This window comes from Pomacea canaliculata, linkage group LG3 (genome assembly GCF_003073045.1).
Source record: "Pomacea canaliculata isolate SZHN2017 linkage group LG3, ASM307304v1, whole genome shotgun sequence".
In the NCBI taxonomy this organism is placed as follows: domain Eukaryota; kingdom Metazoa; phylum Mollusca; class Gastropoda; order Architaenioglossa; family Ampullariidae; genus Pomacea; species Pomacea canaliculata.
Window position 1 is genome coordinate 42,095,855 of NC_037592.1, and position 23,242 is coordinate 42,119,096.

Below are 23,242 nucleotides of genomic sequence, written 5' to 3' on the forward strand. Positions count from 1 at the left end.
GGCGAAGACAGCACAGGTGAACACACGATGAGCAGTAAATGCTCGGCATCTTGTAGAGATCGTCACGGACACTTCATTACTTGTGTCAGCTGCTCCACGTCACTGCTGTTGAGATGAACACGGCTCACGCGGATGAGGAACATTATTTTATCCCTTCTTTGCGGATGGAGTGGGGGATGGAGATGGTAAGTGTGTGGACAGTGGGGAGGGGGATGTTGTGAGGCAGCTGTGGTGGTGGGGAATGTGTGGCAGCTGTGGTGGTGGGGGGTGTGGCAGCTGCCGATCTGCTGTCACGCGCATGTCCATTGATGCTCTGTGCTTGTGACCCTTGCGAGGTCATTGCAGGTCAACTCTGTCACCTGTTGGAGAGAAAATGAGAGGCAGGCAGGCTGTCTTGTAATGACAAATGATGCCTTCTGCTTGTGGATCATCGTTTGAATAACAGGCAGGTCGGAGGAGAGGTGGATGGAGAGGAGAATGTTGTCAGCTGTGTACTGGGGGAAGTGGTTGCACCTTGACACCTGGCGGCGCGGCGTTTTGAAGTGGCACAAAGACGACACACCTGTCCTGCTCACCTGGCAATTACCTGTGGTGGGCCATCCCCGGACAGGTGTTCTGTGTGTGTGTGGACTCTCGTTAATATGTACAGTATCAAGCGACCGACCTCAACGTAATGATATGTCGTTACATCACAGGTTTGACTGTTGCTTTCTGTGACGTCATCATAATAATAATAACGAGGATTTATAAAGCGCCCTTCCCAACATTGTCTCAGAGCGCGTTACACAAACCATATCTAGACTAGACAACACGCACACGTGTCACACGTCACACACTCTCACTCCTACTACACACGCTACTCACACACAAAGTAGACTCCGACACACGTCACGCACGCTCGGGGTGATATATCTCACATGTGACATGACATGGCCTTGTGAACACGTGTCGTACCACAGTCCTACCTGAATGTTACGTCACAGTATTAACGTTTTGTAACGTCTCAGTCAATTACGTCAACGATGTAACGATGGTTGTGTGACCACGTACTGAGTGCAAGTCACGTAACATAGCCGGTGGGTCGGCTGTCTGGCAGGCCGGCACTCTGTCCTGACTTGACCTGTCAGTCAGGCGGGACCAGGCGCCAAGCAGCTTAACACACCTCTGTTACCTCCCTTTGTCATGGCGGCGACACACAGACTTCAACATGAGAAAAACCCGCGAAGGAACACAAAGCAAATAAAGCCTCCACACCCTCACACCTCCCGTTCTCCGCTCTCACCCAGCAGCGCCACCACTGAGAGGGAGGGAGAGTGGAAGTACTTATCCCCCCTGCCTAGCCTTCTTGACTTCCCCTCCAGATCACACGTGTGCGTTTATAGGTGGAGTGGTCTCCCCCCGACCATCACTAGTCCAGCGGCCCGCCTGAGAGGCGATGTACTTCTCTCTCTCTCCTCCACATTAACAGCGCCATTACCTCCCGCCACCCTGCTCCCCTGGACCCGGTTGCATTGCTCGGGCGCAAGGCCTTAGTCGGGACGTAGCAGGGGTATAGTACCCGACTAAATTTACGACCGTTGCATTGCTCCCGACTAGGTGAATTTTAGTCCGCAGCTCGGGTGTAACTTTAGTCCAACCAGGGGGTTGGCGTAGCAGCCGACTAGCAAGTGACTAACTGACGAGCGTCCACAGCAACTCGGTTTTCGCTTATAAATTTTACAGAAGAAACGTAGGACGACAGTGTGAAACTTGTTTTTGGTAGATGAAAGTTATATTATTTTACAAAATGGACCTTAAACTTGTTAATCGTTATCGTGAACTTTAACAAAATACGGCGAAAGCGAGCCTTCGGAGTCACGTTTTCGATTCTATTCTTCGCCATCCTCGGGATGTTTTCAAACAGTTTCAGGAGATACGATCAACACGCATAAGTTGACAGTTTCTCGAACAATTCACCGTGTTTCTAAGGCTCTTTACAAATCGTCTAAATAAATAAAATACCTAGCCAGAGGGATGAAAAAAAGCAGAAATCATAATTTTACGCAATCGCTCGATTTCCAAGCGTGTTTGGGTGCGTAAATGACACTCATGTAAAAATACAGGGACCGTCTGAGCACGAAAGTGAATTTGTAAATAAAAATGGTTATCATTCAATAAATGTACAGCTAGTTTGTGATAGTGGCATAAATATAATTAACTGTGTTGTTAAGTATTCTGGAAATAGTCATGACACTAGGATTTTGACCGAGTCAAAGCTGTACCGAGCTTATGAAGTACATCCTTGATTAGTCAGGGGATAAACTCAAGAAAGAATTGAAGATGCAACGGTGTGCTGAAAACACGCCTTCCTTGCCTTTTAAAGAAACATCAAGGTATGTCATACTAAATTATATTGGAGTCATAAGTTTTGGAAACAACATTTTTACATTATATTTGAATATTATGACCACATGAAGGAAGAGAAAATTATAATAACTGCCTTGTTTTTTTTTTCAAGTTAGTGTCTTACATGTTAATAAATTAATATATTATATTTTGCACAAATAACAAAGAGCAGAAAGTAATGGGCATGTTTGAATGTGTTCACATGTGTCTCTTCAGTAAAACTTTTGCATGTATAACACATGCACACCTTTCAAGCCATGTTTCCCCTAAAGAAATAAATTAACATATATTTATGCACTTACATCTAAGCTTTTTCTCATGTATACTGTTCAGTTTTGTTATTAATTTGGTTACTATCATTTTCTAGGTTAAGCAGTTGTTGTGTGCCCATGTCATTTGTATAAAGATGCAGAATATATGATTCCTTTTTGCCTATTTGCAGGTACAGACCGTACAGTCCAAAGAGAGCTATAGTTATCATCATGGCATGCATACTATTGCACAAGTATAGTATGCATTCTGTATGATGAGCATGATGATAATCATGATGTTGAACTTTATGGAGGTCAACAAGCCTTAAGTGCAAGAACAAAGCAAGAGTCCCTTATTCACAGATCTTTCTCCTAGAGCTTTAATATTTGATGGTAAAGTACAATTTATTTTACGCAGAATTTCCAAAGTTAAAATTCAGACGCGTCTTTTTTCATCAGATTAAGCAAAACTTGTGATCAGCATAAGTCCTCCTAGAGGTTTAAGATGAAGGCTGGATAAATAACAGCCTCAAACATGCACAGTGTTTGTCATATTTGTAGACCAGCCAGCGCTTGTCAGTAATTTAGAAGCTTTTGTATAAAGATGTCCTGGTGAAAGTTTCATATAGAGTTTCAAATATGCGACACAGGACTAGTTTTAAATAATGATTACCCTGTATTTGGTTAATGGTATAGGAAGGTGTGATTACTGTGGGAGGGATGTGTGGAGGTCAAATGTCCCCATCACCATGAAGGTAGAAACAAAAGTGCTGATGATTTTTGGATGGTGAACATCTTCAAACAGTGGGAGCTTTAAACTAAGCACAACACCTAGTTATTTTACCCAGGTACAGCTTCAAATGTTCCTTACTGGAACTTATGATTTTCTTGTATGGTCACCACCCTCACTCATTATTACTAATTACAGTGTATGTTTCCCTGATTCTGGAATGTTGCAGCACAGAGGGACTCTCATTTTCCACAAGTGTTGCAGCAGGGACCAGATGATGGAAGCTATATGATTCTTTGTGACACTTTCCCTATCAGGGCTTACAATGAAAGAGGTACCAACTGGGAAAAAGATGTGCTCCTAGAAGTGGTTTAAATTTGTATGAAGCCAGATAATTCAAGCAATTTTCTCTTTTTATAATTTTTTTTTACAGTAAAAGAGCTTTTTTCAATGAAAATAGTTTGTCTTAGTTTTAAATATCTGTGTGGCTCAATAAGCAGACATTGTAGGTTTTCGAGCCTACATGTAAAATACTGTAGTTCTTAGCGTTTACAGGTGTATATTACAGATTTTAGTGTGCACATGTTTTTTTTCCCTCTGTTGGGACCAACCTTTGCCATGGTCAAGTGCATGCTTGTCACAATGACCCCCAGAAATATGCGACAGGAGCACTAGCTCCTGGCATGGTCAACCCATTTTGGAGAGATCAAAAGTGGTTCACTGGTCCTCTAGGTTAAAGGGGCTTGGCAATCGACTAACAATTCATTCATATAAAAGCATATGGTTACTGAAACTGGCGACATCCCAACGAACTGTTGGACATGTCTGAGATGGGAATTACAAGATTGCGTACTGAAAAATATTTCATTTATAATACACAATATGCAAAAAACAGATATACATGAACTACAATTATGTTTGTACCTGGATTCACCTTTCAACTGAAACAATTTTCATTATCACCTGATAAAGTAGAGAGGGAGCACTTGAACTGTTATTGAATAGTCTGAGCTCATTTCAATAGGGGAGAGAGCAGTAACATTACATTCCTTGCTTGCTGCTGACTAGAATGAAAACAATAATTAGTGTACGGCAGAATTTACTTTTAATGATTGCAAAAAAAGAAAAAAAGATTTATATATATCACGTTTGTCAACTCCTTTTTCAAGACAATGATTTAGGATTCTTGCACTTTCTTTTTTAATTCCCTGCAAAAAATATGTACATGTTAACATGTTAGAATGTTGGTACCATGCAGCATAACAGACATACAGGTTGCACTCAATTCATCAACCAATACATGAATGCTGACTAATAGTGACATGAATCTAATACACATTCAGCTATGAGGACATAAGACTGAAAAGTTTAATGAATCAACACAAAAAGAACTACAGCTAGTAAGTTCCAACTAATTACAATAATATATAAAGTAAAATAAAAATTACATTAATATTTAAGACTATAAACGTTGTTTAAAAAACTGCATGATTCATGATACTGGCTATAAATAGAGAAGAATGATCAATTAACAGAGAGTTTAAATATTTTTTAGTAACTGATGTGTTCAACGCCATTGAAACTTGGATTAATAAATGACAATGCAAAATTTGTAAAGCACATGCCCTCTAAGGAGCTTGCTCTTAGCTCTTAAGAACAAGAACAAAACATGGACAACATGCGAGGAACAGGAAAACAAATAACATATGAACTATAAAAGAATACACAACAGTACTAACAAAGAATAAATTCAAATACAGAAAACAAAGAGGAACTAAATAACAAGAGCTGAGAGTAACATGTTATTGAAACATATCATGATTATGCAACCCAAACATAATTTAGGATTGCATCAATCCACTCTGCAATCTGTGGTTGTGGACTTCATTTTGTACAGGGCCGCTTTACATTGTGGACATTGTTTATCACTCGCGGAGCATTTCTTCATTGCCTGAAAATAACAAATTGCAATCTGTGTCAGCCAGAACGATACTTTATTTTCCAAATTGATTCCACCTATCCAAAAAAACTTTTTATGCATTACTTTTGTGGTTGTTTACGTGCAAAAAACTTAAAACAGTTTATTTACCTCATGCATTGATCGTTCTGCCGACGACTGGGCACACGCCGTCGTCACCACATCTTTCCGCTGCTTCTTTTAGTTGCAGTCCGTTCGAAATTTTGACAAGAGCAACGTCTGATTTGCAGCGACTGTCACTATTTAATCCATAGACGTTTTATTTTTCAATTTGTCTTTCACTTTTGCATCTGACATTTTCGAGATTAGAGTGATCTCCCGCGTGAAAATTTCTTTTCGCGGTTAAAGCCCGTGAAGGTTTTTGTAAAACCCTTAGTCCATAGTTACTAGTTCGGACGTGGCTAGTCGGGAGCCTAGTCCAGTGCAGTGCAACCGGCGTAAGTGAGGAGACTAGCTAGTCGGGTATAAGGGGGTTTAGTCGGGACTAGCAGGGGACTAACTACGCCCGAGCAATGCAACCGGGTCCTGGTCCTGCACCCGGTACTTGAGATGGGCTCCCAGTGACGGGTGTGAACAGGGTGTAAACAGGATGTGAACAGGGTGTTGACGTGGATGTTGTTAGCCTGTAACGCGCTGTGAACGACTTGTTACTGTCAGTGACGTGCCACTGCTAGTGACGTGTCTGATTACTGCGGGTGATGGCGATGTGACGTAACGCAGCACTGATGTCACAACGGTAAAGAGGATGAGGAGGGGCGAGGTGATGGGATGCACCTCCACACCAAGCTGTCTTGAAGGGGAGTCTATTGCACAGCTTCTCCTCCCTTCCTCCCAATAAACCGCTTTGCACTTGATTAAACTGGAATTAACGGTGTTAAGCATCTGTTTGCAGACAGACGACAAGATTACATCCAGACAAGAATAAATAATGAAAGTGGTTTGCACACGGCACACACTGCGTATACACGTGAGTGAAGGCTTGCACTGTACTCACCCACACGCTGACGATGAACACCTCAGGTGACACACACACTGACCTGCGTACACGTGTACGTGAGTGTGTACAGGACATGGTCAGAGATGGCGGCAGCACTACAGACTGGTTATTTCATCGTCACGCAGGTCCAGTGGAGGAGTTCAGGGAGAGGAAGAGAAGATGGACAAGCGCTCATGAAAAGCCGACCCCAGTCTCCAACCGACGCAAAGACCGGAAGTGACACGGTAACCTTGACCTTTACCTTCCAGACAAACGAGGCTCCTCAGTCTGCTGCTTACTTCACGCCACTGTGGAGCGTGAAGTTGATGGTTCGAGGCCCGCTGCAGGCTGTGCCTGCTTAGCTCCCCTGCTCGTCCACCAACTGCCGCTGGTTTATCAGGGGAGGTAAACACTGACAGCGTTGTCTGCCACATGGTGTGTTCTAGACACAGTGAACCACTTACTGTTCATTTGTCCTACGACCTCTCGTCTCTTTATGTTGACCTGAGGCCCGGGGACGGGCTACCTACTACTCCATGTCACAGTAGAGATTTGTTTACATGTGACAGTCCGATACAGTTACTTGCTTTGCCTCACTTCCGTTTGTGGTGAACAAATGTGCTGACTACGCGGAATTTGTAACGTTTCGTGCACAACAGAGCTTTACATAAATCATTTGTGGGCCGCAGGTCATCACGTGGTCTGAAGTCACGTGATCTTCAAGACCTACCCGAGTGCTGGTACAAATCACGCTACAAGGCTCTCACTTATTACTGCCTCCATCATCAAATTGCCAGGAGAAACACGTAACTCGACAAAGTAAATAAAAACAAATTTCCTCACCTGTCAAATTTCTTGTTTCCCCAGAACCTGGCTGACACACCTGCTGGTCGTCTGCTCCCAGTCAATATGGCGGAACATTACGTCTGTGGCGGTGCAGGTTATACAGAAAATATCGCAGAAAATATACTGAATAAGTGTGCATACCTTCATGGAGGATCTGAGATTGAACAACTGAAGGTCAGCTTGTTTATGAAGGGGCGATGTCATGGCGCCTAACGACGACACCGACGATGATGTCCTCTCCCAGTCCCTGCAGAATTCAGTATCTCAAAGTCTGTCACAGTGATAACAAGTACAAGTGAGTCACCTGCACTGATCACACAGACACCAGTGTCAGTGGTGTACAAACTGTGACAAAGTTAGTTTAGTAATGAGACTTCTGTAACTAACGGCAAAACATTCACAACATCAACTACAACTCCTCCATTGTCTTACGAGTTCAGTCAACCTCAACACATCGACTGATGAAACACAGACAAGAGGAACTCTGTGCACGCTTGAAGTGAAGGAAAACATAAGTGAACAAACATGAAAGAAGATACAAAGGTAAAACACTGGCCGCCTACATGTCACTTGTTGCTTAGGTGTAAATATTGACAAACTTGTTTACTAACTTATTGCCACTGAGTTGTGTGAGCACTGCAGTAGATGCAGTTGTTGTGTACTGACTGTGATGTACATGTTTATAAACACCCTGTGTTTAATATGCGTGGATTTTATCACCAACACGCACAGAATTTTATGTTCCACACATTATTTTTATAATTTAAGACCAGGATGCACCAAGAAACATCGAAGAAACATCAGCAATCTATCCAAAAAACATTCCATGTTTATTTAAGCGCCACGTGAGATATTTCTACAGCATGCATAATTAATTCTAGAATCATCCAGCATTTCACAGATATGAGGACTCCACAGCGCACTGCCACGTAAAAACACGGTTACCAGCAAAAGCCATTTGCCTCCCTCCTCCCTCTCCATAGGCTTCATAACCAGGGGCCCACACGTGACCCACACGTGACCTCACGTGACCAGCACGTGGTCCAGCTTCCCTGGCTGTGCTTGGCGGCGTCATCGCGTCTCCATCCTCGTCTCCGCCTCTCGTAGTCGTAGGTTATAACTTACAAACACGTATTTATTTTTCGTTTTTACTTTTGTGCAGGAAACTGATGTGCAGACAATTGTCTCGCGTCTTCTGCTAAAAACGAAAACAAAACCAAAGCCAGCAAAAGACAGAAAAAACAGGGAGGTAGTGGAGAGACAGAGCGGGGTGGGAGACAGAAGAGTAGAGAAAGCACTTAGGTTATCTGAGTGTCCGTTGTAAGTACTCCATCAAGCACCCTACTCCCCTCACCCACCCTGTACATGTGGTCACCTGGTCACCTGGCCATTGATCACGCCGCCAGCCTCAGGCGCACACAGCTGAGGTTATGGTGGGAGGGATGGGTGAGGGGAGAGTGGGGGAGACTGGACCCCTGACCCCAGAACACGGCAGTAACCAGAAAAATAATTTAATATCCGCACCACTGGTAATGAAGTGCCGTATCTGTCGCTGCGTCCGTTGCGTCATACAGGCGCGGCATGTCGTAAATCGCGGTGCGGCATGCATCTCGCCGCCCATAACTGCCGCCCGCCCGGACACGGAGCCATCATCAGGTAATCGGCCTTGTGAAGGAAGAGAGACATCAGGCCTGCACCGCCATTACCAACTTTTTACCTCCCCCCGAGGCAGGAGGTGGGCGGGCGGCGGAGCTGCGCGGCCTGATTAGCGAGGTGGCCGCGCGGCACCCACGAATCCACTGGGTGGAAGATCGCGAGCCTTGGGAACGGGGTGGCATATTAATCATGCATGAACTCTGTCCACCACCCCACACCCACCAAATTACCCACAGGGCAGAGCCGGGAGGGAGCAGGAGCTACAGGGAGCTAAATATTATGCAATCCGGAGCAAGTCAGGATATCGACTGCTTTCTCTTCTCATCCGTAGAGGCCTCAAAAACGGAAACAAAGAATGAGGATTTGCTGGAATTGAGGCGGCTGTGCTTGCGCTGTCGACTCGATCACGATCGCAAGAAACGGCCGTGGGTCTCCAAGCTGCCAGCTCTATGGTTGCAGGTTTTTCTTCTTTCTTTGAAAAAAAAGGACCTCTCATTACACGAGGGAAAATGGTCTCCGAGAAATGGGCGGAGGATTCAATTCCATCTCTTGGCAAATCCACTGCAGGATGTAATTGCATTCCCATACACCGGACGACGACGGAGAGAAAAAGGCACGTTGCTTTTTCTGCGCCTCCACCCACCCGCCACCCACTCCACCCTTCAATTTCGCTTCTTGTTACGTGCCGTGTGACGTCACAATAGTCGCCCCAGCGCTCGCGGCGCTCGTCAAGTGACAAAAGTCGACAAGGACACGCCGAGCGCTGTGTGAGCGGGTGTCGCGGGGCTGCCACCACTCGCCGGTGAGCCACTCCCCATTTCCCCAAGATTTGGTGATTAGAAACAATCCACACAGCGCCCCATGTCTGGACCTGGATTTTTTCTCCTAAAACTTCAAACATGGCGAGATGCTTTTTGGCTTTTTAGAAGCTTTAAATGGAGCTTCCTTCATTTAAACTTTGGACGGTGTCAAAGACTGCCCTCCTCTCCGCACTCGATACAAATATTTGTCTTTCCCAAAGCCTCTCCTCTTCGTTTTATTGAGGGGAGGGGGGTGTAGTGGGGCAGGGGGGAGATAAAGAGGGATGGAGGTAGGCAATGAAGGCTGTAGAAACTGCTGGATGCTTGGTGTGCTACAAACCCTCGTTAAAACTTGATGTTTATTCTTGTTGTCAGTTGTCTGCTAATATCAATAACAATCGCCATGTGCGATCACAATCTGTGTGTAACACGACACAGTCCTCCTGGGGTCTGGTATGTAACAACCAGCACTTGAACTGTGTGATGGCTTGTCTTCACAGTCTTAGCAACAAATCACACACACAAACACACAAACACAGGATACAAGCATGCATGCACGCTGTCTCTCACACACACACATACAGACAGAAGGATGCACGCACGCACGCTCTTTCTCACACACACTCACAGAGCGCGTGCAGTTATTCACACAGATGACGTACCCTCCTTCGCTCCTTCACAAGACAGCAGTCACGTGACTTGCTGCACATCTCCCAAGGGTGGCCTCCGGGTAAAGATTTTGATATTTTTGTAACAAACTCAATTTGAGTGCCTAACCTGCTGTACAGCAATCAGCCTGCTTGCTTGTCTGTCAGTCTGCTGCCCCACAGGCCGTCTTCACACTGAGGAGCTCCCCCCCCCCCTGTCGGAGTGCCCCCCACTCGCACCCACAGCAGCAGCACCCGGTGCACAAGGTGACGACTGCACAACTAGGGGCACGCGACTCTTGTCTAATTGCCTCCCTTGCTGGTGATGAGCAGGCAGGCGGTACAGACGGTAGACGGCGCTGGGGGGGGGCAAGTGCGAGAGGCTGGGGGGCGGCGAAGATGCGAACCGTTAGAATGAGCTTCACGCGGACATGTCTGATGAGGCTGTGGCTGCTGGGCACGTCACAGTCGCTGCTCTGGAGACGAACTTGGGACACTCGGGGCACCTAGCACCTTGACTAAAGGTTCCTTGCCAGCCCCCCCCCCCCCCCAACTCTTGTCGGCCACGTGCTATGGTCACGTGATCACGAGGCCTCGCGCTGACCCTGTAGTCTGCTGCCATGGCGTCCTGCTACTTCCAGCGCCCTGACACCCGCCCTACCACCCCTACATCCACCCCTCCCCAGCCTGTCGCACAGCCTCCCTCCCTCTCCCCCACCCCCTGTCTTGCAGCGCCACCCAGCGAGACGACTTGACGTCATTGATCAGGGCCGGCAACTGCTTGAGGGAAGATGAAGGCATATTCAAGCCGTTATCCAAACCTGCTTTGAAGCCTGAGGACAAGACTCGTCATTTATCACCAGCATCTCCTGGGGCGCAGGCTGGGGTGCAGGGGGTGGGTGCCTGTGGCCGTTACAGGGAGATTTATTTGAGCTTCAGCGGTCTGAAGATACTTTGAAGTTTGCATTGTGGAGCAAATAATTTCCCCTTCTTTGTCATTCTCAACTTTTTTTCCCCAAATCGAATGTAAATATCTTCTGTTTGAAATATTGTTTGCGTATTTCCTGAAATTAATTTTATATTGAGACAGAGAAGACGATGTTTGTCACTAACAGGACATGGACTACTTACATGTAAACACAAGATGGCCAGCAGCTAATAGTCGGAAAGTGATCTATGAAGTCAGACAAGGATACATATGACAAGAAACACAAAAAGATAATTACCCAGTGTCAGTCACTAATACTCAAAAATTATAGATTGTTAAACAACTTCTGTTTTCAAAGGCCGCTTTGATTAAATGACAATGACTGCATATTAGTGTGTCTTGTGTATTATTAGTGTGATTAGTGTGCATTACTGTAAGAGCACAGCATGACAGCATACCACTAACTGCACACGAGAATACTATAGGATTACATATATTAACACTAATGACTACATTGAATACTACTCGTGACTACATTTCATAATACTAAAGATTCAATAAAAAGCTACCTGCCTGCTTCATAACATTTAGTAACACTACTGATTACATGTAATAAAGCTAAACATTACATTTAATACTGCTGATGATTTCACAGATGGCGCTTGAGTGGAAGCCTCAGGGGAGGACGAGATGGGAGGCCGGAACAGACATGGAGAAGACGAGTAGAGGGCGAGGCGAGGGATGACAGAAGCACAAGGGTCCAACTGAGGGCAGGGATGCTGCCAGCACCGCGTCCACTGGAGGAGTTCTACCATCCAACTATAAACTCTCCTTCCTAGACCACGTGACCAGTGGGGAGGTACGGAAGAGACTGTGAACCTCCTGGCCTGAGGGAAAAGGTGCAGACCGGAAGTGCTTCAAGAACATCTCACGACTTGCACAGAAGATCCTGCAGCTAGCAAAACAGAGAGAAAGAAGAAAGAATGAAGAAATGGACAGTTTCCGACAACGTATCGAACATGACAATGAGAGTAACGATAATGAGTGTGATGAGGTCAATATCATCAATAATGTTAGTGGTCACGGTCAGTGTGAGTGAATCATATATATACACACACATATCATTTACACAGTGTGAGTGAATCATATATATATATAGATATACACACACACAGTGTTACACAGTGAGTGGAGCACCTAATGTCTACATACACAACACTGGTGCAACATAAACATCGTAACCAGTGAACGACTTTGTTTATCAAAACAATAACATGTGATATCAACCTGTTCCCAGTCCAGCTGTTGTGGAGCAGACGAGTGTTACATGTCGTTGCTGAGGTTTTGAAATAAAATGTTGCTGCTTCGTTCAGTTCTTCTCACTGTTGAAGTTCTCTGTTGCCCCCACCCGAGACTTCTCGCCCTTACACCCGCTAATGTTGCCCTGTCTTGTCCACACTAAAACTTGTGAATCTGTCAGCCACTAATACTAGGCCCGTCTAACCACTCACAGTTTGTACTCACAAGCAGAAGTGCACTGTGCGCCCTGCTCGCAGCTTTGAAGTGAGTCGGACAACCTCTCAACCGGAAGTTTCGCCTTTTTCCTCTCCCTTCTCTTGTCCACTCTGCTCCCGCTCTACTCGTAGTGCGCTGGAAAAAACAGAGAGTAAAAACAACTTGGTCGAATAAAATAAAAAATAAAATTATCTCTCGACTCCCGCAGAAATGTCCTCAGGACAGAGTTGTTTGTGGGAGCGAGGCCTAATGACCCTATTGCACTCTTGCTGCAGGTCGGAGGCCGGCTTCAAGAAACACAAATTAAATGTCCAGCCAGTCATCCAGCCATCCAGCCAGCCCAACCTTCTCTTACAGAAAGGGTGAGTGGGTGCCGAAGCTGGAGCAGAAGGGATGGAGTGAAATAAAATGAAAGGAAAGTGGTGACAGGGTGGACGTGCCGCCAAAGACTTAACTCCGGGTGATCAAAGGTTGCCGCCGTCACCTGACCTGCAGCACGCGCTGACTTCAGGTGTCAGGCTGGAGCTGAACTTTATTCCTCTTGCAGCTCTTCCCCCTTCCTGCAGCTGTTGTGGGGTCTGTCAAATTAATTACAAGACATGTCGGCCTTGATGAGCAGTGCTTCATCTCCACCCACATGCTGTGGATCCTCCGAGACCCCGAGTGCCTTTTGCCCCTCAATGGCGTCTGGTCGAATTTTAATCCTGCAGATCCCGTGAAAATAATCTCCCTTCTCGCACCCACACCCTGCCCCATCCTGCCCTGTGTGCCCTTTTGAAAGTCAGCCTAAAAAAAAAATAGTCACCCTAAACATGTGTTGGCATCCCAACATGAACATCGCGAAAAAGTAAAGTTTGACATGTTCTGTGTCACATGACATGAGTCACATGACACAAAAGGTAACGTTTCGCATGCTCTACGTCACAGACATGAGTCACGTGACACAAGGTAACGTTTGGCATGCTCTGTGTCACAGACATGAAAGACATGACACAAAGAGAGATGAAAAGAAGGCGGGTGACGAGCGGGTGACATCACTATATTTCATTACTACGGAAGCTTTGTGACGAGATTTTCTCCATCCACACCTCAAAGCTCGTTGGCAGACGACTCGGGGATTGTGAATAATTTACCTCATTAGTTAGCGCCGCTAATTCCAGCTTCTCGCAGAAACTTCCAGAAGATCAAAACTTTGTTACCGGCACCGAGCACTTTCTGTGGGAGTTCAGCCAGGTCCATGTTCAGACATTATGTCTCTGGTTTTCAATAGATCACTTTCACAGGAATTTAAAGTTTCACGATATCTCACTCTCACTTCTCTGTCTCTCTATCTATATATAATATATGTGTGTCAGCTCTTTCCTTGTCCTTCTTACTCTCTCCCTCCATCTGTGTGTAAGAGATAGAAGGGGGGAGGGACAAAAAGAGTGAGTTTCTGTTTTTCCATCCGTCTGTTCGTCTCTCTCTCTGAGCGATCTTCCCCTACAAGACCTTTAGAAAGCCGCGCGACATTAAGGGTTGGGAGGTATGCAGCATATGAGGGTACTCCATGAAATGAAGCCGATAAAAGCGGGCAGGGTACATATTGCGGGAGTAAAGCACCACGAAGAGGCCCTTGCGAGCGCAGTGACCGGCGAGATAATCCCCTCAAGTGCACATAAAAAACCTTCATGTGAAACTTGATGGAAATGGAATCGCCAAGCGGACAGTGAAAATTGTCCTGCGCATGCGTCGTCGTCTGACGTTATTCCATCTGCGCGCGCTGCCAGTCCATCCTCTTCACATCCACATCAAGCCCCGCCCTGACATCACGCGCCCCTCTCTGCCTCCCTGTCCTCCCGTGTGTGGGCCTGGCAACTGTGGGATGGTGGTGATGGCAACTGTGGGATGGTGGTGATGGCAACTGTGGGATGGTGGTGATGGCAACTGTGGGATGCTGGTGATGGCACTGTGGGATGCTGGTGATGGCAGCTGTGGGATGCTGGTGATGGCAACTGTGGGATGCTGGTGATGGCAACTGTGGGATGCTGGTGATGGCAACTGTGGGATGCTGGTGATGGCAACTGTGGGATGCTGGTGATGGCAACTGTGAGATGGTGGTGATGGCAACTGTGGGATGCTGGTGAGACGAGAGCTGCACGAGAGAAAGGCGGGAACATCATGGCTGTTCGTGAGTTCCGCTCACCACAAACACTGTGCCAAAGTCTGTGTCAAAGTCCTTGTCGCCCTCTGAGGGCCGAGGTCTGCAGACCATCTTAACCCTGACAAATGTTCTTCGCAAATTGATGGTGAGATGACAGACATGATTTACTGAAATGTGACCAGCGAATTTCTTACCTACTTCTCTTTAGCACAGCACACACCACTTTACAAACAGACTCAAGTCTCTGGAAGCACGTGAAGCACGTGAAGCATGCCAGAAACAACGCCCACAGCTCGAACGTGTTCTTGAAGTCCTTGCACAGGAAACAAACACATTCCTGACACACAATATGACAATATACATTCCTGACACACAACACAAAGTAACAACACATTGCTGCCCCACAAGACACCGGAAGTGTTTACTGTGTGAGTTCACTCAGGTCCATGTTCAGACATCATGTCTCTGGTTTACAAGACAGCAGAAATAAAAACGTTGGCAGATGGCGATTGCGGCCTCCAATCTCAGCAGCAGACGTTCCCTCCACGGTTATGAGATCCACAAGACGTAAACAATTTCTTCTCCAAAGTTCAAAGGTCACAAGGTACATCGAGCTTTGTGACACTGTGTTTTGTTTTATTTTATGTCAAGACAGCAAGCAGTGCACTTTCGTTATCCTCCGTCCTCTCCCCCCTGATAGTCCAGTTGTCTCGGAGCTTCTCGCGATCACTTTGCAACGTTCGCCACAAACGCTGCTAGAGGGCGCTAGCACCTGTCAGACGGTCAGCACACCTGTACAGCAGGCAGGTGTCGTCACAGACAGAAGGTTGGCGGCGATGGATAAAGAGTTGTCAGTGACGAGTTTCGGTGACAAGAGTTTTCAGTGAGAGCAAAGAGCTTCAGCTGTATGCGGTGTCTGTCGCTCATACTCTGTACTCTAGTGACGTCACGGCCTTCACCTCCACTGCTGCTGCTGCTGCACTCTTGTCTTCACCATCGACCTGATACCATAAGACCTCTTGCTCCTCATCATCTCAGCCCTCGTCCTGCCCCACCCGCCCACCCTCCCCGCCATGCTTGTGCTCACATCCCATGTAACACACACTCCAGCTTCAAGTCCCCCTCCCTGGCCTGGGGGCAAGTGGGGGTCGCTTTGGGGAAGAGGAGGGGGAAGCTTGTCCCTTCTCAACTGTCGGCATCCTCCCCACGGAGCTTCCAGTCCGCAATTAACCGCCAGTGGATCTGGATCGAAATCCGGAACTGATTGTGGTGGTGGTGGTGGTGGTGGTGGGCTGGGGTGGGGGGTTAGTGCGGCCTCGTTGTCCCCCTTCCCTCGCTCCCCGGGTGCGCCTGCGGAGTGGAGCGGAGTCCAAGGAGGGACAAGCTTGCAGCAAGTGATGCCTGCAGCTCGGACATGGAGGGGACAAGGGAGGGAGACCCAGCTCCTCCTCACACTGTCTTGCTGCTGTAGCTGTGCGTGTTCACAAGGCGAGTGTTCTAGAAACTGCTATGAACTGTTCACTTGTTCACATGTACACAGAGCCTCGACACAAGTGTCAGTTGGTAATGAGGTCACACAGTGACAACTCACGCTAATGAAGCAAGCAAATAAACAAAACACTCAGTGCAGTAACAGCAGTCGAGCATGTCAGTGCCACAAATCAACATTTTGTGAAACATCAACATAAACAAACAAGTTTTATGAAGGTGGATGAGAAATCGTAATCACTAATTAACACAAAGGCTGCTCTTCATCAAACATCGCGCAGCTGCTTCTGATACCAGACTCCTGAACACGTGTACAGACATCCCCGCGTCCCCAGCTCATTCCCTGCCTTCCGTGTTCATGATGTTCCCCAACAATACTTCATGATGTTCCCCAACAATACTTCATGGTGTTCCCCAACAATACTTCATGGTGTTCCCCAACAATACTTCATGATGTTCCCCAACAGTACTTGTGATCGTCAACAATGACAGCTCATTCAATTTAAAAAATGTCAATTTGCGTCACGTGAGTGGTGGCGGTAATTACTCTCACATTACTCCCCTGGCCTGACAGAGCCCCTAATATTATTACATCATCACAAAGTCTGTTTTATCAACCTGCTCGTCGCTCTCCTGGGGACCGTGAACTCCGTTGCCCTGTGTGGCTAATCACCATGGCAACTGAGGGAGGACGCCTGACACAATGTGCAGCTGGTCAGTTTGTAGTCCTGGATGTCCTGTACACCGACACCAAGTGTCCTGTACATCAACACCAAGTGTCCTGTACGTGTGCTGTGTCCTTTGAACAGCAAAAATTATCGGAAATGCATAAAACAACAATTGACATCAGAAATTGTAAATTCATGTAAATTGACATCTTCAGGTCATCGCATGAACAGCGATGAAAACTCTCTTTCTCTCTCTCTGCTTTCTTTTTCTTGCAAGATGTGGACAAAGTGGATGAAGACGTCCATGAATAACACAATGAACTGTAATGATGTCAGCCACACGTGCTGTGACCACCAGACCATCGCCATGGGCGGCTGTCAAACCATTGCTGTCGTCAACCAACAACAACATCATCTGTGTGTGTCACTGTTTCCATCTAACAACCCACCCACCCCACTCCACCCCACCCGTGTCACCGCGTGATTCTGTGCACAAGACACAAACAGTCTGCAGACCTGACGGACCCACAGTCCCAGTGCATGCCGGGAGTTACAGGTTCCCCTTGTATCTCTTAGATGCGCAGCTGGCATGAGGTGGGTGTGTGGGGAATATTGTGGCAAGCTCAAGGACTGAGAAATGAGGCTCCACCTTCTAGACCATGAGACTACACCAGGAGGCTCCACCCTCTACACCAGGAGGCTCCACCCTCTACACCAGGAGGCTCCACCCTCTACCTCAGTAGGCTCCACCCTCTACACCAGGAGGCTCTACCTTCTACACCAGTAGGCTCCACCCTCCACACCAGGAGGCTCCACCAGGAGGCTCCACCCTCTACACCAGGAGGCTCCACCCTCCACACCAGTAGGCTCCACCCTCTACACCAGGAGGCTCCACCCTCCACACCAGGAGGCTCCACCCTCTACACCAGGAGGCTACAGGAAGTGGTGTGCAGTTTCTCTTGTTGATGTTTGCTGTTACAAGCGATGACAAAACACGCGGCGATGAGTCCAGCATCTGTGCCACTTAAACTTTGTTTCTCTTCATCTGTGAAAGCTTGGGTGTGGGCCTCTTTGTTGTGAGTTCCTTCCCCTTGCCGTCTGGAGTTTACTTCCGCCCTGTTTGATTTTGGCATGCGGCTAATTGCGTGGAAGAAGAGAGGAAAAGTTCAAGTGGCTAACACATGTTGTGATTAGCGCAAAGGGCGGCAACTCTCACTTCTGACAGCGGCCAGTCGGCCTGCAGCTTGTGGAGAACGTTCTGCTCTCGTGATTTGCGCTCTGGCTTCTGATTGGCTACAGCTTCACAACCAGCTTTGCGAGATTAATGAAAAGGTATTTGGACTACGTGCCACGTAGTCTGAGGGTATAACGTACACGTGGTATGTGTGTAGCCAACGTGTAACGTGACGTGTATGTCGCGTGTAACGTGTAACGTGTGTGTAACATGTTTGTGTCACATGTGTATACACAGATTGCAAAAGAAGACCCGGATATCCTGACTTGGAAATGTCTGGAAACTTCTTGACAAACTTCTTGGCGCTATGAATTCTGTTCATCGTCATGTCATCAGTCATGTCACTGTCATGCCATGCTGGCATGCTGCCAACAGAAGTGGCAGTGACACCAGGCAACATGAATGACAGCCGAGGCCGTGCGTGTGACTGCAGGCTGGGCGCGTGCACCTGATATCACCTCGGGTGGAGCGACGGGTGCAAATACTTCATGTAAAATTTACTTTCAGAAATGCCGTAAAGCAAGGGACGTAATTGGCTTTTTGGACAAAATTAGTTTCAAGAAAAGGTTGGAGCAAACCACGAGGGGGCGCCACTGGAGGCCAGGGCGGGGTAGGGTCAGGGAGATGCTAGGTCTGAGCGGAGTGAATCATCTGCCAACAGACAGCTGCGAAGGGAGGAGGACTGTTGCTGGGTGAGTAGCGCTCAGTGTCAGGGGAGAGAACCCTGCACAGGGTGCGGGCTGACAGACGGACACAGATTTCCGGCGTCTACTTACACTTCCCGATTTCTTTCAACCTTTTTTATTATTCACTTCTTTCTTCCTTTTATCTTACCTACTCACTTTCGCTCCTTCTGTGATAAATTTGTGAGCAGGGCGCCGGGGGCTGATCAGATGAGAAACGATGACATCAGTGTTCACTGCCGTTGTTTTCTGGCTCTGAACAGTCGTCCGGTCTCATGCACCAGCCAATCGTCAAGTGAATCAAGCAGCCAGCCAGCCAGCCAGCCGTGACGTCTCTAGCGAACTCCTGCGGACAGCACAGATATTGGTGCCTGTGGACACTGGCCGTGAGTTCAACTCACGATTGTTTTCTTCAGCAACTGTCTTGGGTGACATGCCTTTTGTAGTCGGCAGCTGCACAATCCTCCTGGTTACATAATAAGTATTTGCCGGGTAGACGGGCGTGTGTGCACCCGACATGGCACACAACCGTTGTGACCTCCTCACCTCTGTGTTCAACGGCCGATTACCGTCCGAGGCTGCAGGCCGCCAAACACACCTGCGCCTTGCGTCCATTCTGTGCGTTTGATGTGCCGCCGGTGGAGCGTGCGTCCCAGGAATGTTTGCTCGTCTGTTGTAACCTGTGGAACCTGCGCCGCCTGAGACTGCATGCATTCCTGGCACAGCCCGCGGACATGCGCAGTTCGCCTTGCACCTCCTTCCTGGCCGGCCCGATAGGTGACGTGCGTCGTGTGACGTAGCTGCGAGGCGAGCTGAGCGTTTCCGCTCCACAGACCCACATACAGCTGTGACGCACGCGGTAGGCTAAGCTTGCACGAGCTTACAAGCTGTGACGTACACTGTGGGTACAGAACAACAACCAAAGTGACAAACACGAGGTCTGCTGGGGGAAACAAGCTGTGTGCTGTATGGAGCTCACGCCACCCGGGGTAGTAGTCGCTGTATCTTACTAACGCACTAACATCCATGTTTTTCAGTCCATTATTAACAGCTGGATGCTGTGTGTCTGTGTGTCTGTGTTTTGACTGAAGAGCAGAGAACCCTAGCCCCTACCTCCCCACCACTCAGAGAGTTTGAGTGAATAAGAAGAACATGTCAGCAGGTTGGCATGAAGGCAAGAATGGACACCAGCCCTGCAGCTGTTGCCGACACAGCTGTTAGCGTTGTTTGTTCTCGCCAGGTCACGTGCTTAGACAGAGAGGTCACGTGCTTAGACTTGCCCTACACCAATGCCATGTGTAAGTATAGTTTCAGACCCACACATCGCTGGTAAGTGCGAACGTTCGTCCTCCACAGAACAGCTTTGAGTTCCATGAATGATCAGTCACCACCGCTCCATGTACCGTTCAAAGCCAGTCGCCATGTTGTTCACTGTCTGTAGAGGGGAGGGAACTCGACAAGCAGACATGAGGCCCAAGCCCTCCACCTCATGTCCACGTGTCCACTGTCATGAAATAAATACAGGTGTGAAAATGTGAGGAAATGGCGATGTAAACAAACAACCAAAGCTGATGCTAGTGTGTTCAGTTATAACAGCTCGCCGACATTGTGGAGTTCAGCTGCAAACTAAGCAAAGGTCATGAACCTCTCAAAATGAAAAATAAATAAAGACACAGTCTGAGGCACCTTCAGCACCAACAGCGACTACTTTAAGGGCCCACCACACGACTGCGTCTCTAACGAGGGTTTGTTGAGTGTTCAGTGTTCAGTGTTCACTGTAAAAACAAACACCAACATCACCCACCAGTCCTTGCTGTCTGTCAGTCCCAGCAGCTCAAAGTCTTGTTCACTACAGGAGAGCTGAGTCTACCAAAGCAGTACTAGTGCGGGAGGAGAGCTGAGTGGTAACATCTGTGTGAAGACAGCAGTCTGGGGTCACGTGACCCGATGTCGGCCAAACGGCGGCAGCTTGTATGGGGGGCATCACACACAAAGGCTCATTTTCTAAATGTCTGTCAGTAAGTAAAAAATACCTATAGGTTTTCAGAAAGAATTATTCTCTAATGAACATTTCAGTTCAACAGGTGAGTGTTCACCTGGGGAATTCTATTAACGTCAGGTGCACGTGGCGATGGCTATTACCTCCCGCCACGCCTTGTGCCGACTAACCACTTGTGATCAGGTTTACAGAGATGAGGAGACTGGTGTGTGCTGTTCGTATTGTTGATGATCGTCGTCATAAAAACTGTACAACTTCTTGCACATTTCTTTCTCGAAATGTCCTCTACATTGTTACGTGTAAACATTCCCGACATCTGTCCGGTAAGTTAAGTTTTTTGTTGCTTGTTTGTTTTTGGGTTGTTTTTTGTTTGTTTTTTTTTTTTTTTTTGTTGTTGTTTTTTTGCTTGGTTTTTGTTTCTTTGGTTTTTTTTTTTTGGTTTTGTTTTTTGTTTCTTTCTTTTTTTTTTTTGGAGCGGAGTTGCGGGCTCTGGCGCTCACGGGGCGAAGTGTTATTGCGGCAAGAAGTAATTTGTTATCAATGGCCAGCCAAACTTTCCAGACTCCCCCCAACCCCATCCTCCCACCCGGCATCTTCTGCTCTGACGGCCCCGCTCCGTGTGGTGCTGAGCTTCGATTTCCTGCTTCATGCAACTTCCAATGCGCCCTGGCCCTCACACCCTCACGCCCTCACAAGCCCTCACGGCCCGAGCCTGGAGGTGCGCCGGTGGAGGGCAGAGTTGAGTCACGTGGGCCCGCGTGCCGAGCAGTGACGTGCCTCAGCAGTGACGTCGGCTCGTCAAACGGCGATAGAAGCGAGCTCGTGTTTCTGGCCCTGCAGCAGGAGGCTGAGACTTGTCAGCGACAAGCAACACAAACTTGAGCCGCGCACCTCCGCCGCCGTGTTTTCCTCCCATCAGCTGCTTTTTGTAAAGGGAGGAAAGATGAGAGAACGAGGGAAAGAAAAAGGGGAAAACAGAGAAAGGTGTGGAGAGAAGGAGCTGGTAGGTGTGGTGCTGGGGGTGGAGGTGTCGGTGGTGTCGGTGCACGTGTGTGGGTGCTGGTGCCTCCTCCTCCTGCAAGTCTGTGAGTGAGAGAGAGGCAGACAGGCACGGCGTGTAACTAACCGGCGTATCAATGGCGGCGCCCCCAGCACGGGCATGCAGGTATTTATCTTGGGGGAGAGTTTAATCACTCCACGTCCGCCAAGTCTGGGAGGATTGTTTCCCTTGGTGATGATCGATTTTTTCTCTCTCCAGAAACCAAAGAGCAAAGACAAGGGGGCGGCACCCAAGTGACGAGCTCATCTTGTTAGAAGTATGGCGGGGCGATTGGGGGGGAGGGCTCAGTCTTTTCAAAGTAAATGAGTAGTTTACTTCAGCAACCGACAGTAGTTGAGCATCACTGTGTAGTGCTGCCATTTGTAACCCTGAGTATTTTCTGTCGGACCAGCAGTCGGTACTGGGAGGGACTGGGGGACTGGCCCAGAGGTCTTGATGAATGACAGTTAACTGTCACGTGATGACTGCAGACTTGAAACAGAAACTTGGAGACGACAGAGAGTGGAGGATGAGAAAAGGCGACACACATATCGTCATCATCATCATCATCATCGCTACAGGTATGCTTCCCTCTGACGGGGAGCTCGTGGCATTTCATAAACAAACAAACCAACACTGTCTAAACGGACGCGCTCACACGTACACACACACACACGTATCTATGCGCTTCATCATACTCACTGACACAAGATAGAAACTCGTGTTGCTGTCGGACCTCGTCTACAGACTGGAGGACAGCGGGCTCACAGACTTTGGTTGTCTAAAGTATTGGAATGTCCGACAGTGCCAGGTAGGCTGTTCCAGATGACTGGGTCAAGGTAAGAGATGAGCTCATCACAGGAGTCTGGCAGCAGTCCAGCAATACAAGTTGGTGGTCAGTTCAGTGACATGAGCTGAGTTCACCTCAGAGCCCGTGCAGTGAGCACATCATCACTCAGGTTGTAGTCGCCGTGAAGGCGAGTAACATGTCGACAGCATCACACTGCGACTTTGGTTTCCTTGAGTGGAAAGCTTTACATTTTCTTCTGCCAGTTGGCTGGAGCAAGTTATGCCAAACACAAGGCTGACCTGGTTCACACCCTGTTTAGGGAGGATTTTTTTTTTTTTAAACAATGACCGAGGGATGTAGTGAAACTCAAAACATTTCACTCACGGATCTGTCGTGACCTTTGTTGTGACCATGAACCCCCGTCATGTTCACTTGGTAGCGACTTGAGGAGACTTGGTAGATTGTTCACAGGGCGAGCTGTGTTCA